This window comes from Pagrus pagrus (assembly GCF_965226575.1).
Source record: "Pagrus pagrus genome assembly, chromosome: 7".
NCBI classification, from domain to species: Eukaryota; Metazoa; Chordata; class Actinopteri; order Spariformes; family Sparidae; genus Pagrus; species Pagrus pagrus.
The window spans coordinates 33,396,524-33,410,485 of NC_140191.1; the positions used below are offsets into that span (position 1 = coordinate 33,396,524).

Here is a 13,962-nt window from a genome sequence, read left to right on the forward strand (position 1 = left end):
ACTCGACGTGATGTTCAAAAGATGTTACATGAGACTTATTCAATCACCTTATCATTTAAACAATCTGATAGACACCGTCATCGATACTCAGGGATGTAGCCAGGGTTTTGAAATTAGTGTATTTTTTTTATTGAGCAGTTAGCTGTTATAACCTGACTCTGTTGTCTTATTTCTTCGGTTAAAAAAATCCAGTCAGCTTTCTCCTCATCTCTGTTCTTCATTTAGTCTCTCCCCCACAGTTAGCTGTCTTATTGAGAGCTGTCAGTTTAATATGCAGAGACAGTGGGGGGAGAAGTCGCTAGAGTAGCCAAAAACTCTACTCAATTAAGTACTGTTACTTTGCAAAGACAAGTAGTGGTAAAGGTAGAGTAAAGCTAGTGATCAAAATAATTACTTAAAGTAGAGTACAAAATTACTTGACTTGAAAAATTACTTGAGTCATAAGTAACTTCAGAGATAAAAAAAGAAAAAACACCAAGCACACTACCTTTTTATTTGATGTGGATCTGACTGATCTGATTATTTTAACCACAGATGGTCTTCTTCAGGCAAAGGTAAAGAGATGAACAGACTGAACATCTGAAACATCTGTATTTATTTGTGATGAAATTACAAATGCCACATATACACCAGTAGTATACTTTCACAGTCTGTATCTCTCAAGTGTGACCAGAATATTACATTATTATTACACTCTATTAGGTTAAAATGATCTTGTTTGCTTGTTGTCTCCTATATTATATTATGATACAGAAGAGAGTCAACATACAGTGTCCTTAAACTTTAATAAATTCAGTATAGATGTCCCAAGTCCCAGTTACCATCTCAGATGACTTCACAGGTGCAGCCTGCTGCACTTTGTGCTGGTAATTCATCTGTAAATGTTAGCACTTAGTGTGATTTGAAAGCCATACTTCTGCTGCTTTGAACAGTCATGCGGAGGCATGGCTGAGGAAGAATAACAGAACAGCCTCTTAACGTAATGTTATTAATAATAATCTTTACAAAAAATGTATGACTGCAAATCACGACACAGAAAGAAGAAATGGAGAGCAAATAACAGTCAAGGAGAGTTGTTTGAAGATCAGTAAGACTCTGAGCTGCCACATAAATGGTTATAGGCACACTCAACACACATAGAATGCGTGTTTATTGCAAGCTGGTCACATCTAACCTCTGTACAGTTGTCATATTGGCTGTTTGGAATTAATAAATGCAGACTGCAAAAACACTCTGTTTGAACGCAAGTTCAGAATTGCACACTTGTCAATATATTGTTCTGTCTGTTCAACTTGTTCATGTTTTGAAGAAAGAAAAATATCTACCTGGAGACTCTGAATCAACACAGTAATGAAGAGCCATACAATCAAAATAATGAACTGAAAGATGATGCACATTCAGCTCAGAAATGAAATATTCTAGATCAGGGAACATGAACGATTCTTTGCTCTCTGTTGATGGCTAGCAGTGCAACAAGGGTTAAAGCTATGGTCTACGATTTGAAAGATTTGTTATTATTATTAACATCATTTAGATGGTGGTTATGACCCAGTAGTACCACCCACACAATGTGAAGAGTAAAAGGAACCAAAAAAAAACATTCTCTCTAGTGTCTGTAAAACTGAAAAGAAATTCGGCCCGGATGGCTCCTATTGGATCAATTTTCCGATCCAATCCTCGCTCACTCTCCTGCTCCTGCTCACGTCTGGTCCCGACCCACTTCCGCATTTGAAACTACAAGCGGACAAGAGGTTTGTTTTGCCCTGAGCAGTTCAGCTGCCTCTGCTCGCCCCACCGACAAAGAGTCAAAGAAAGAAAGTCTGTCACTGAAAAGACACAAACCGGAGATGTGAAACAAAGAGGGCTCAAACCGAATAAACATCGGGTCATCGTTTGAACGGTGGCGAAAGGTCCGTGAAGATATGGACCCGGTGCTGATACAGCGGCGTTTCTGTTGAGCAGGTAATCTTTCGTCCTTATTGTGGATGTTGTGACACAGATAACTTTCATGCCGATGCTGCTGATGACTGTGAAAGCTGCCGTTAGTTTGTTTCTGTGTTATTAGACGGTGTCTGTCTCTGCAGTATTGTCAACACTTGTTTACTTGTTCGACGGAGACGTTAGCCTCTATGCTAGCATTGTAAGCTAACAACAAGCTAACATTGCTATCATGTTTACACCAAATCAGCCTATTTATTTGCTCGTGGCAGCTAAATGAAGAGGCAAGTAAGATGAATGAAGGGATAAATGAAACCCCAACGCGAAGCGGAGGGTTTCGGATTTATTGCCGGATTTTTATTTTATTGGGATTTATTTCTCCATAACAACCTCTCGCCCGGTCGCTACTCAACTGTTTCGCTAACCCTCCTCCCGGTCTTGTCCGTTTGTTTTCAATGAAGCCTTTGCTAAATCAATATGATGGATTATCATATACGCGTTACGATGTGTGTATTTGTGTGTCTTATCTGTCATAAACAAGAGATTACGGTTTACGGGCACGTTTGTGTCGCGGTCTGGTGTTACTCAGACAGCTGCTGGGACACACACAGCTGGTCCGAGACTCATGAAGGTTTGTTTTTCAGCCACAATGTGGAAGCGATCGTTGTGATGAAAGCTGGCGGCAGCATCTGTTAGTCTCTTGGCCCTCAGTAACTTTTAGAAGTGGCTAACTTGGCTGTTGTAACTTATTACGTAGCTGTAAGGTAACGTAGCTGTAGCATGCTAATGATGTTACGCTAGCTTGGCTGTGGAGCTTAGCTGTGGACATTGTAATGACTTACAAGATTTACGTGAGTTTCAACGTGCATTGTAATAACTTCACCTGTGAATCCGACATGTTACTCCGCATTCAAAGCTGGGCTGTATTTGGTTTCTGCCGGCCGGCTTGTTGCTCTTGTTGCTTGTAGCCGGAGGGGGTGTGTCGCGGGACTCTGAGGGGAGAGCGATACGAGCTCGGAGGGGAGGGGTTAAGGAGCACAGAGGGGAGGGGTGTGTGTGGGGGGGGATGCTTTTTTCAAACCTTTCTCAGATCGTAGACCAGAGCTTTAAAGTGAAGGGAGTTTACACTGATGACAAAAACTTGGAAATTCACCTCTGTCCCACTTCTTAACACCATTTTTTGTTTGTTTGTTTTTGGTTTTTTTGTGCAGCTTTTTCACACACTGACTGCATCAAGATTGAGTAAAGTCTGTAGAATCGTCCATCATCACAGATGTGTGTAACTCTGACTGGATGAGATCCAAAGATGTCATTAACAGCTCGATTACCAGATATATCAGTCTCACTCTGGACAGGACAGCTGGCCACAGTCTCTGCAGTTTTTTCTTGCCATATGCGCCATACCGATCAGACAGCGGGAGGTTGTGAAGGTCACTTTAGTGTCAGTGAGGCAGATGTCTCTGTGGACACGGTGCCCCTGGAGAGATCCCAGTTTGTGGTTAAAAGAGCCTCAGCAGTCAGAGCAGAGCAGGGTTCAACTGCACAACACAGAGCAACAGGAGAAGCTGAGGGGAATTTTAATACCAGAGTTAAACCACACAGCAGCAAACATGAGGCTTCTCCTTAAACCTTCCCAAAACCAAGTGGATTTTTTTTTTTATCTTAAACTGGTAATTGGTGAGTTTTTTCTTTAACTTACTGTTATGAAGTAACCGTGACTAGATGCTTCCCTTTAAACCTCACTTTAACGATGCTTTATTGTCTGTTACCAGGCACTAAATCTCCTGGGAAAATGAAGGCTGCAAGGCACCATTTTAAATTGTTTTTACATCTCCATTGTAGACTAAATGAATAAATGAGTGTGTTGCTGTGTGATGTTGGTAGTTGCTACCATAAGGAAAACCGAAATGAGCCAGTTGTCTTTACGACAGTGGCACCAACAATAACACAACATGGAAAAAAGTCTAAAGACAAATGTCTAATTTGTCTATGAAATGATTGAATTTTACAAAAAAATCAACTCTTTTATTTGCAATCAGTCCCCCTAAAGCAGGGGTGGGGAACCTTTTTCCTATCGAGGGCCATTTCAATTTTCATATCATCCCTCAGGGGCCATGATTTATTTATTTATTTTAAGGTAAGCAGCTCACAACATATTTTTATGTCCTTTTTAACTTAATTGGAATAACATAAATATCATGACCATTAATTAATGTTTTAGCTAATTTGATCCATCTCAGTGTATCTTATTGTTTTAATCCAATTATTTTTTTAATAATCTGTTCCTGTTGGTTTTATAGTCACTGATGTTTAGTAGTTTGAGCAGTAGATAACTTTATAATGTACCTCAAATCATGACATTAAAAAAATTCAGCCCTCTAAAATGTCATATATCAGCTTTAAATCACTCGAACATGAAAGATCTGAGTTATATTCCCCCTGAATTCAGTCTGCTATTGAAAGAAAACTCCCTGTTTCCACTGAACAACTTCACCTCAGATTGATAGTAGACAAATTTCAGAGCATTCTGATGTGAAATTTAAAAAAAATCAGCAACCTAAAATGTCATATATCAACTTTAAATCACTCGAAAATGACTGATCTGAGTTGTCTCATATAAGGCTATTACTAAATTAGCTACTGACCATGAAGCTAGCCTGCGTCACGTTGTCCTGGTCCGCTCGCGGCTCGGATCAGGCTGCTTGCTGGCCGCTCAAACTCCGTCGGAGAGCGACAACTTTATCCACCGCTCCTGTCCTTTCAGGTCATCCAGTTTAGCATGTTTAGCATGTTTCGCGCTGTAATGACGCTCAAGGTTTGCCTTTTTCATCACGGCCAGCGCGTCCCCACACACCAGGCACACGGGCTAGCCTCTCACTTCCACAAAGAAGAATTCATAAGTCCATTTGTCCTGGAAAGAGCGACGCTCCGCATCAACTTCTCTTTTTTAGTAGCCATGTTCCGTCTCCACACGTTGTTGTCACCTGTCAATCACTGAGGACACGACGCGATGACAGTTACGCTGATGTTGTGTTCAATGACCTTGCTCATGGCCCGGAAAGACAGACACCAGACTCGGGGGCATTTAATTGCACATTTGAAATAATTTTTACTGAATTAATTGTTTGTGGGTACACTTATGGATTGTCTCGCGGGCCGGACCAAACAGTCTCGCGGGCCGTATACGTATATATATATATTAATTAATTATTAATGAATTCATCATTTCATTATTTCTATTTATTGAAATGTATGATCAGGAGTAATATCTGTTCTCTAAGATTAAGGGGCTTTTTCGTATCTTTAAATCTGGGCCCTGTGTAGATGATTCATTCTTACCAAAATCGGTCCATTAGATCGCCTCAGCTGGCAGCTGCGACCAGTTAACCTTCAGAACTCAGGATCGAAGCAAATCCTGAAATCCCAAATCTGCTGTTGTCTTTTGGGTCATGTAAATCTTTTCTTGTAAGAAATACTTTTTCTTATGTATTTTTCACCCAAATTAAAATGTTAAACAATGGCTCATTGGCCATAGGTCCTACTGTAAAAATGCTCAAATATGCTCAAATATTATATATATATGTTCATTATCGAATGGTTGATAATGAATATATAAATACAAATGTCAGAGTCCAGAGGCATTGCAATTTACTGAGAAACAGGTCAAGTGACCTTGGAGGCTCTTCATGCTCTTGCTCTAACTACTGTATGAGCTATACATCCAGTCCCTAACTTACCAGCATGGTTTAGCGAACAGTCAACAACACTGTCAATGCTTTCTGGGTGGATTTTTGTTCCTGAAGAAGTTGCATACCAACCCTGCCATATCCTTCATTATTAGTAGCCTCACACTGTATGATAATAAAACACAACAGTTTCAAGAGTTCACAGTTCACAAGAGTTTCAAAGATCAGCTTCCAGAAAATTATTGTTTCAGTGCTCTATATGTCTCTTGCTAACCAGGCATGGCAAACAGGAAGCCAAAAGGGAGTGGCCCAGATCTGGTGAGAGAATGGTTACATTTGGCTCTGACAAGATGCCCAGCTGGACACACTGTCAGACTTAAGCTCCAGCTTGAGTCTGTGCCCAATGGTGTGTCCTTGAGCCAAACAGACCTGAGTGTCCTAGTTTTTGCATTTTGCACTCATACAGAACTTTTTCATCTGTAAAATGTAATAAAAATGATAATGATAACAACAATAATGATTTACTAGATGCCACAAGTCTAAGACAAATCAAATAATTGAAATTGCATAAAATGGCAAACTTAGCAAATGTAAATGTGCAATGATGATCATGTAGGTCAAACATCAAACATCATTCATTTTGTTTGAAGTTGTTTAAGTTTGAGTCGATTTAAGTGTAAGGTAATCCTCTTTATTTACCCTTCTTCTTTTTCTTCAGCCACGTACAGCAAACAACCAGAACAACCAGAATTCATTCAAGTCAATTGGTAAACCTAACAAATATTCTTTATGTGCACTGTTCCAGCACAGTAAAAGACAAATAAGCTTAAAATAATAATGATAATGATAATAATAATAATAACTTTCCCAAGATAATTTGCCTAAAGCAGTGATTTTAAGTATTTTGTAAATTCCATTTACATAAGTTCAATGTAAATGTCAAATTAATTCAGTTATTCTATCATTTTGAGTCAATTTGCATAAATAAATAAGACTTGAAAAACAGATTATGATGTATTTAGAAGTCCTCCTTAACTTTATATGTAAAAACTGAATAAACACATGTTCATGTATATGTCGGCATCCATTTGATTTAATTAGAGTCAGTTATTTCATTAATTTATATTGAGGCAGCATGACAGGAGAACTTCAATGTGACATTGAATTTTTGAAATAATATTAGATTGAAAATGTACATCTAATTGAAATACTTACTGGCAGAAAATAATTTGCCAAAAACAGTGACTTTGAGTGCACATAATATGGTTGCTCAAATTAAAAACACTGCCTGATGTTTAACATTCTAAATGGCATGGCTCTCTCACTTGTTAGTACTTTTATTAAGTAGAAATAATCAAACCATGGAACAATGAGGCCTGCTGTGAGACCAGGCTGTATAATCCCTCCTTTAGACAACTGCATCCTTGCCAAGTAAAATACCAAACTGTGCCAAACTTACCATACTTACACATACAATCTTAAGGTCTAAATGCTTATATATTTGAAATGTAATAATATTACTGTGTAATTATGTCTTGCACTGTTAAAGAGAAACCATAGTTGTTGGGATTTGACATATGCAATAGGCATCAGAGTCTGCCTGTTTGGCACTGTTAGGGAGAGGGCTTAATTTCCTCTGCATAATGTCTTTTAGTCTCTTTATCTAAAATGTAAATTGTAAGGCCCAAATTAAGTATTATCATTGGCAAACTTCTTTACATATAATAATTGTAATAAATATTTATAATTGTATCAAAATATCTTCACATATTGATCTTAGATCATAGATCTTTGATACATTTTAGAGTTTAGTTAATTCAAATCTCTCACCTATATCCAGTTCTGCCTTTTAGTCACCACACAGGATGTATTTAAAATGTAATCCCATTTGGCTCATCCCCTCAACTACAAATCCCAGAGATCCTTGCCACAGCTTAATCTGGTCATATGACCAGGCGGCAGGAGCAGGTGGTTCTTGGTCATATGATGTTGTTAGCCGAGGCTGAGGAGCAGCAACATCTGAGCTAAATCACAGCCCACATCACTCCCTACGCTGAAAGGTAAAGCTGGAGGAATCCCTCCTTTTAACCCTGTGTTATTCTGCATTTAGTGACGGATGCTGCAGCCTCACACAGAGACAGATTAGTAGGAGGAGCAGGAGGGGGAGGAGGAAGAGAGGAAGTAGAGGAGAGGATGGGAGGCAGGGATAGGGGGAAGGGAGGCCATCAGGGATGCGTTGCTTTCTCTTCACAACAAGGCAGCACAGATGTTTGTAGTGTGTAAATCTATCTGCTGTAAACATTCTGTGCTTGAGGTTGTGCGTGAGCAGTGTGTACATGGATAGATGCCACATTGTTGGAGACATACAAAAATCTGATAGAGAGGAGGGATGGTATGAGAGTGTGTTACAACCAGTTCATTTTTTAATATAAGAGCTATCTGTTGTTTCTCTGTAAGGAGGCCAAACATGGATTATTCCTGCTTTCTGTTTCTCAGGAACTTTCCTGAGAATTGAGAATTGGGTTTGTGTTTTTGGAGGCAGTATTTTTCTGATTTAAGTTTAATATCTTTTTGTGATTTACTAAGGTTTAAAAAGAACAGGTAGGACTCTTAACGGATGGTGAACCTAAGACATTTTTGCATTTCGGATCAACCACCAGCTATGTGTGAGAGGCACACATTTTGACTGGTCAACATACGTTATAGACCTCAGAGTTTTATCTAGTACATCACAGTGCAGTCTGCTATCACTCCAAAGCATTGTAAAAGGCCCCCTGGTGTCCATGTCTTTCTCATATTTTGCTTTACCTGGGCATAGAACAGCCCAATCTCCAGGATAAATGTTGGCAATGTAGGTTTCTGTAAATCAAAGATATGTTGAACGTTTACATTTCCTTAGGTTCAGTTTTCAGATTCAAGTTGTGGCAATGCTCTCCTTATGATGTGATTAGGTTTAGACAGAAAAACCTCTTGGTCAGGGTTAGAAAAACACTGTTTTTTCTGACATAAAATACAATTTTCTTTCACCCCAAACATAACTGGAGATGTCTCGACATCCTGTTAAAAACAACCAGTTTTGTTGCCACAAACACAACAGGACAATGTCCGGATGCTGTGTTAAAATATCCATTGGTTTCACACAACAAATGTTGAAACAAACCTTCTTGCCTATCGTGTAAAGCCATCACAACCACCTCCTGACATGAACATCACCTTATATGCATGCACTGTGAACATAATATAGTACGTATGAAAATTTGAACTAATCCGTGGTTTGCATTGCTAACATTGTATTTTGCCAACTGGGCTGCATAAAAAGTACATATTCTAATTCCTCAGTGAATTAACACAATATATAGTGTATACATTAACACAGTATATTAGCAATGACAAATATAATACATGTACGGCTCGTTGAGGAACATTTCAGGTGACAGCCACAGTTTAATTAGGTTTAGGCACCAAAACCTCTTGGTTTCGGTTAAAATAATGACTAAAATAATCAATGTTGACATTTCACACAGGAAATGAACCTCAGTCTCCTTTGTGAAAGTTCTTTGTTTGGCTTACCCAACTAGGTGGACTTTTTCACTCTTTATGCTACATTTGTCCTTTACTCCCACCATTATCCCCCCTGCTTGCACTGCAACTTCATACATGTGTTTGATGTACATGCCTAGCCAGGTCAAAACGTGACGTCTAGTGGATTGGCAGGTCTATTACATAATTTACTGGTTAGGGAGGGCGCAGATAATTTGGCTGAACCAACCTTTAAATCTAAGCAGACAAATACAATCTAATATAAACAGAATAAGCTGACTTTTAGACACATTATGTTTCTAGGGTTTTTAATCACCTATTTTAATATCATAAACCAGCAAGAATCTATTTGAATTGTACAGTGAAAAAAATAGTGAGCAGTTTTTCTTTAAGGTTTTAGTCAAGGTCTTACTGACTCACATCAATACAACTACACATTTTCTGTGTTTTATGGCAGTGTGAGTACACAGACAAACCAACACAACACCCTCAAATTTAAAAGGTGCTATTTGTAAGAAAAAAAATATTTTTGAGTCTTATTCCCAACTTGTCCGATAATGACACTGGGTTTCCCATTTAGTCAAAAACTGATTACAGGACAGGTCGGCGGCCATCCCAAAGCGTCAGTTTTTGACAAGTTGGGAGTGAGACTCACGGATCAATTTTCCATACATATAGCACCTTTAACCTTATCATAATGACTCCATTTCCAATCCAATGTGCTGAATGACAACAGTTTATATAAATATAAACCTCAAGGTTTAAATGTATATCACATGATCTGTATTATCACATGGTCTTCGTACATGTAGTTCACTAATTGGAATGGGATGGCCATCAAAATAAAAACTCTCAGGACATCTTGTTGAAATCGCCTTAAAATTTCAATTTCAGAGTTCATTCTTGACAACTGTAATTTCCAGGGGTCAGGAAAGAATTTTAAATATCAATAATAGTTCAGAAATGTTACTTTAAATGGAAAAGCACTAACAATGAAATCACAGTCAGCCAACTGATATAGAATTGATAGTTGATAATTAATGATAAATAATAATTGACAATTAGAAAAAATAGCACAGTAGTAGAGTTAATGTTTGGCTGAGAACTCTTTCAAGAAGAGTGATTGAAGGAGCCGTGGTATCAACACACTTGGTGGATGCTTGGGTGGAGAGGGGGCTGGTTTATGTGCTAAGCCAGCAGCAGCAATGATGATTGTGGAGATACTTGTAGTGAATGAAACAATGTCAACAGCACTGTCAGAGCAGTGGGAGAGCAGAGTGTTCTGGCACCTCAAATAGCCAGCTAAAATGGTAGAGGGTGCATTAGATAGTTGTTGTAGAGAGTGGAGTCCTGTATGTCAACACAATGAGGTTACTTTAGACTTGAGATGTTCTGCACGCAACACTGACTCCTCAATGATCTATTTGGCCATAGTTAGTATCATGGATATATAATACATGATATGTTAAGATAGATAAGCGTTAACTTCCTTTATGCCTGATGGCTAAAAAAGGAATGGAGGAAGTGAAAGTTTTATGTATACAGAATGCCATGCAGTGTGTGTAGGTGTACAACTTTGTGTTGCAAATGAGCTTCACCTCATCAGATGTACCATTTACATATTACATAAGTTATAAGATTTGGAAAAGAAGATGCGTATTAGCTTAAGTTTATTAATATAATCTGAACTCTCTCCAGATTTTTGGGCATATCTGAAATGAATTCCTACTCTGTGGTGTGTTTGCCAGAGTATATGTAACAGGATGCTGGATGGTGGGCGTTTACTGCATGACTCACTGCTCATCTAGCTGAACTGGACAGCCACTCGCTCTTCTTTTTCTTGTTCTTATTTGTTATTCTAGTTGCTGTTTAATTATCTGCTGTTTGAATCATCACTGAATAATCATGACAGTGTACCACAATATTAGTGAATACATTTTTATACTAGATTAACCATGGTTTTGGAAGCTGGGACATAGTGTTGGGTCACCACATATGCAGACTGGGTCTCTATGTGGACACTGAAGGTTTTTCTGTCTCACAGCGTTTGTTTAATGCCATGTAAGAGAAGCCACTTTAAAACAGACTGACTTTTGTGGCTATAACAGCCGCTACTCTTCTGGGAAACACTTTCCACAAGATTTTGGTGTGTCTCTGGGAATTTGTGCCCATTCAGCCAGAAGAGCATTCGTGAGATCACTGACGTTGGACGAGAACCAGCATTATAATTCTTCCCAAAGGTTTTCAAAACATGGTTGAGGTCAGGGCTCCGTGCAGGCCAGTCAAGTTCCTCCACATCAAACTCGTCAAACCACGTCTTCAAAACGTGCATTCTGATAGGTGGCATTATCTAGGCATACACCATGTTTTCCATGTTGACACTGCCCCAGAGTCATGTCACGCCAAGCCTTACACCACTCCAGCTGAAGCCTAGCATTGAGCATGTTGATGTGAGGTTTGCATGCAGCTGCTCTGACATGGAAACCCATTTCATGTAGCTTCCGATGAGCTGAGGTTGCTTCCAGAGGCAGCACTCCGTGGCCTGGCTTTGTGAGTTTGTGTTGTCTACCACATCATGGTTGAGCTGTTGGTGCTCCTAGGCAATTCCACTTGACAATAATAGGACTGAGTTGACTGGGACAGATCTTTTAGGGCAGAGTTTCACAAACTAACTTGTGGAAAAGGTGGAATCTCATGACAATGCCGCATTTAAAGTCTCTGAACTCTGAATATGACGCATTTTAACCGTGTCTGCAGATATTTAATTGCTATGTGCTGGATTTCATGCACCTGCAACTTTAAAATAAGGTGATATTTTGTGCTTGTAGTACTCTGATGGTTAGAAAAGTCCTTGCTGCATAAGTTGCACAAAAGGTGCTTCTGTCAACAGTTCCATCTGGGCATTCTTTGAAGCCCCACTCCAGTGTGTTTCGGTATTTTTATGATCTTTCCTGACAATGGTTTATCATTTTTTTTAAATAACTTAATTTTGTGCAAACTTAAAAAAGATGAAGCTGTCACAAAAATGGAATGGACTACAGTAGAGTCTGGAACGTTTATGTCATCCACCACAGGTTAGCTTGTGGTGTATTAAGAGTGGCGTGGCTCCTTTAAGAACAGGGCAGTTTGTAGTGTGTAAGTGGAGAGTGACGGTCAGTGGCTGAGCTCAGAGCTGACAGCTGTTAGCCACAAGCAGACGGAACGTTTAGCAGTGATGTTGTCTAGTGGCAGTAAATGTACAGTACAGGTTTCAGTTTGACCATGAATAAACTCTGCAGCTCCTTACCAGACAAGAAGACCTCATGTTTGAGTAACAGCTATCACTATCCCTTCTAACATCCATGCTTTTTGTATCTGTGTTAATTTCCATGCTATTGCTATCCATGCTAATGATGTTAATCATGCTGAAATGACAGCATCTGCTAGCGGTGGTATAATGTCCGACTATTAACCACAGCCCATTGTCGGTTTGAGAAAGAATGTTAATGGTTTCACAGTTGGAAACACTGGCTGGAGTGGGACTGTTCCATTCATTATGCTCAGCAGTGTTTAGTCATCTGCCTCCATCATGTTTACAAAGCTGCTGTCGAACGTGTTCAGTGATGTAAGGTCAAGGGGCATCACAGAGCGTGAGTAATCTGCCTTTAACACGTATATTTTTCTGTAATTATTTATTTTGATGGCCATAATAATAATAATCATGATAATAATAATAGCTGCTGGACCTATCCTCATCACATGGATTGTCTGGGAAGGCATGGAGAGATCTGTAGGTGAAGAGGGGGATTCTATAGGTGATACAGGACTTAAATGGGGGCCAGTAAAGGTGAATGAGGGGATTTGCAGGATACCCCTGACAGGACTACGTTGCAATAGCTGATAAAGAATAAGGAAAAAGGATCCCTGCCACAGAAGGTGAGAGTGATGGCCAGAGTCTGGCATCTGGAGAGCAGATATGTTGATAGATTTAATGTGTGACTAGAATAAGAGGGTGGCGTCCAGCACAACACCTATGTTGTGGGCTTCTGGGGATGGGCAGAGGGAGCAACAGTCCACGTCGAGAAGAAGATCTCCAACTTTCTAAAGCAGCCTTGGGAGCCACAACCATGAGCTCTGTTTTACTGCTATTTACCTTGAGTAGATTAGATGACATCCAGCTTTTTATGTTCTCCTGGCATTTAAAAAGGGAGCAGTAATGTAAAGGCTGACCTATAGATGGTAAAATTTTCCCAATAATTTAACTTACACTCCATCGCTTTCATCAACATTGAATTTATCTGTTTTCATTGTGTAATCTGCACCAAATGAAGACCCGACTAGCTAAATTGTTGCGGCCCAGATCATCAGCATTAGCGTACTTTGCACAATTTGAACTGCAAACTTAAATATGCCCATTGCATTGTATGTAATATGGCATGAATCTGAAACCTCAAAAGAAGACAGTAAACTGGGATTTGTCAACCTTCTATGACCTCTGACCTCAATTCAGGGTCCCCAAATTCTCCTGGCAATGCCAATGATGTAGCATTGTTTGTCATATCTATTTGAGGACAGCACAGTTTTACAGCATGGTTTTTATGACTGGTCTAGTGTGCAGTATTGAAATCTCCACAAGGGACACACCCTGACACTCAGCTGTGTCAGCATGACATGAGATCCACAGCCTCCATCCATTTGTGAATAATGTTTACGTATGGCTATCGTTCAAACCTGCCATCTGCTGTGGTGTTTGTACAAATACATCACCATCCTTTGGCAGACAGTCACAGTCACACTGTGTCCACAATTTGCTTTTGCT

General features: G+C 39.4%; 1 protein-coding gene across 2 annotated transcripts in view; it reads left to right on the forward strand.

Moving 5' to 3' along the window:
* The first annotated feature begins 7,597 nt into the window (after positions 1-7,597).
* Positions 7,598-13,962, forward strand: part of tsnare1 (T-SNARE Domain Containing 1) — a 251,305-nt gene continuing 244,940 nt past the window's right edge. For both annotated transcript variants that reach the window (XM_084357776.1, XM_084357778.1), the window contains exon 1: positions 7,598-7,684. The gene's annotated coding sequence lies outside the window, so the exon portion shown is untranslated. The remainder of the gene's footprint in view (positions 7,685-13,962) is intronic.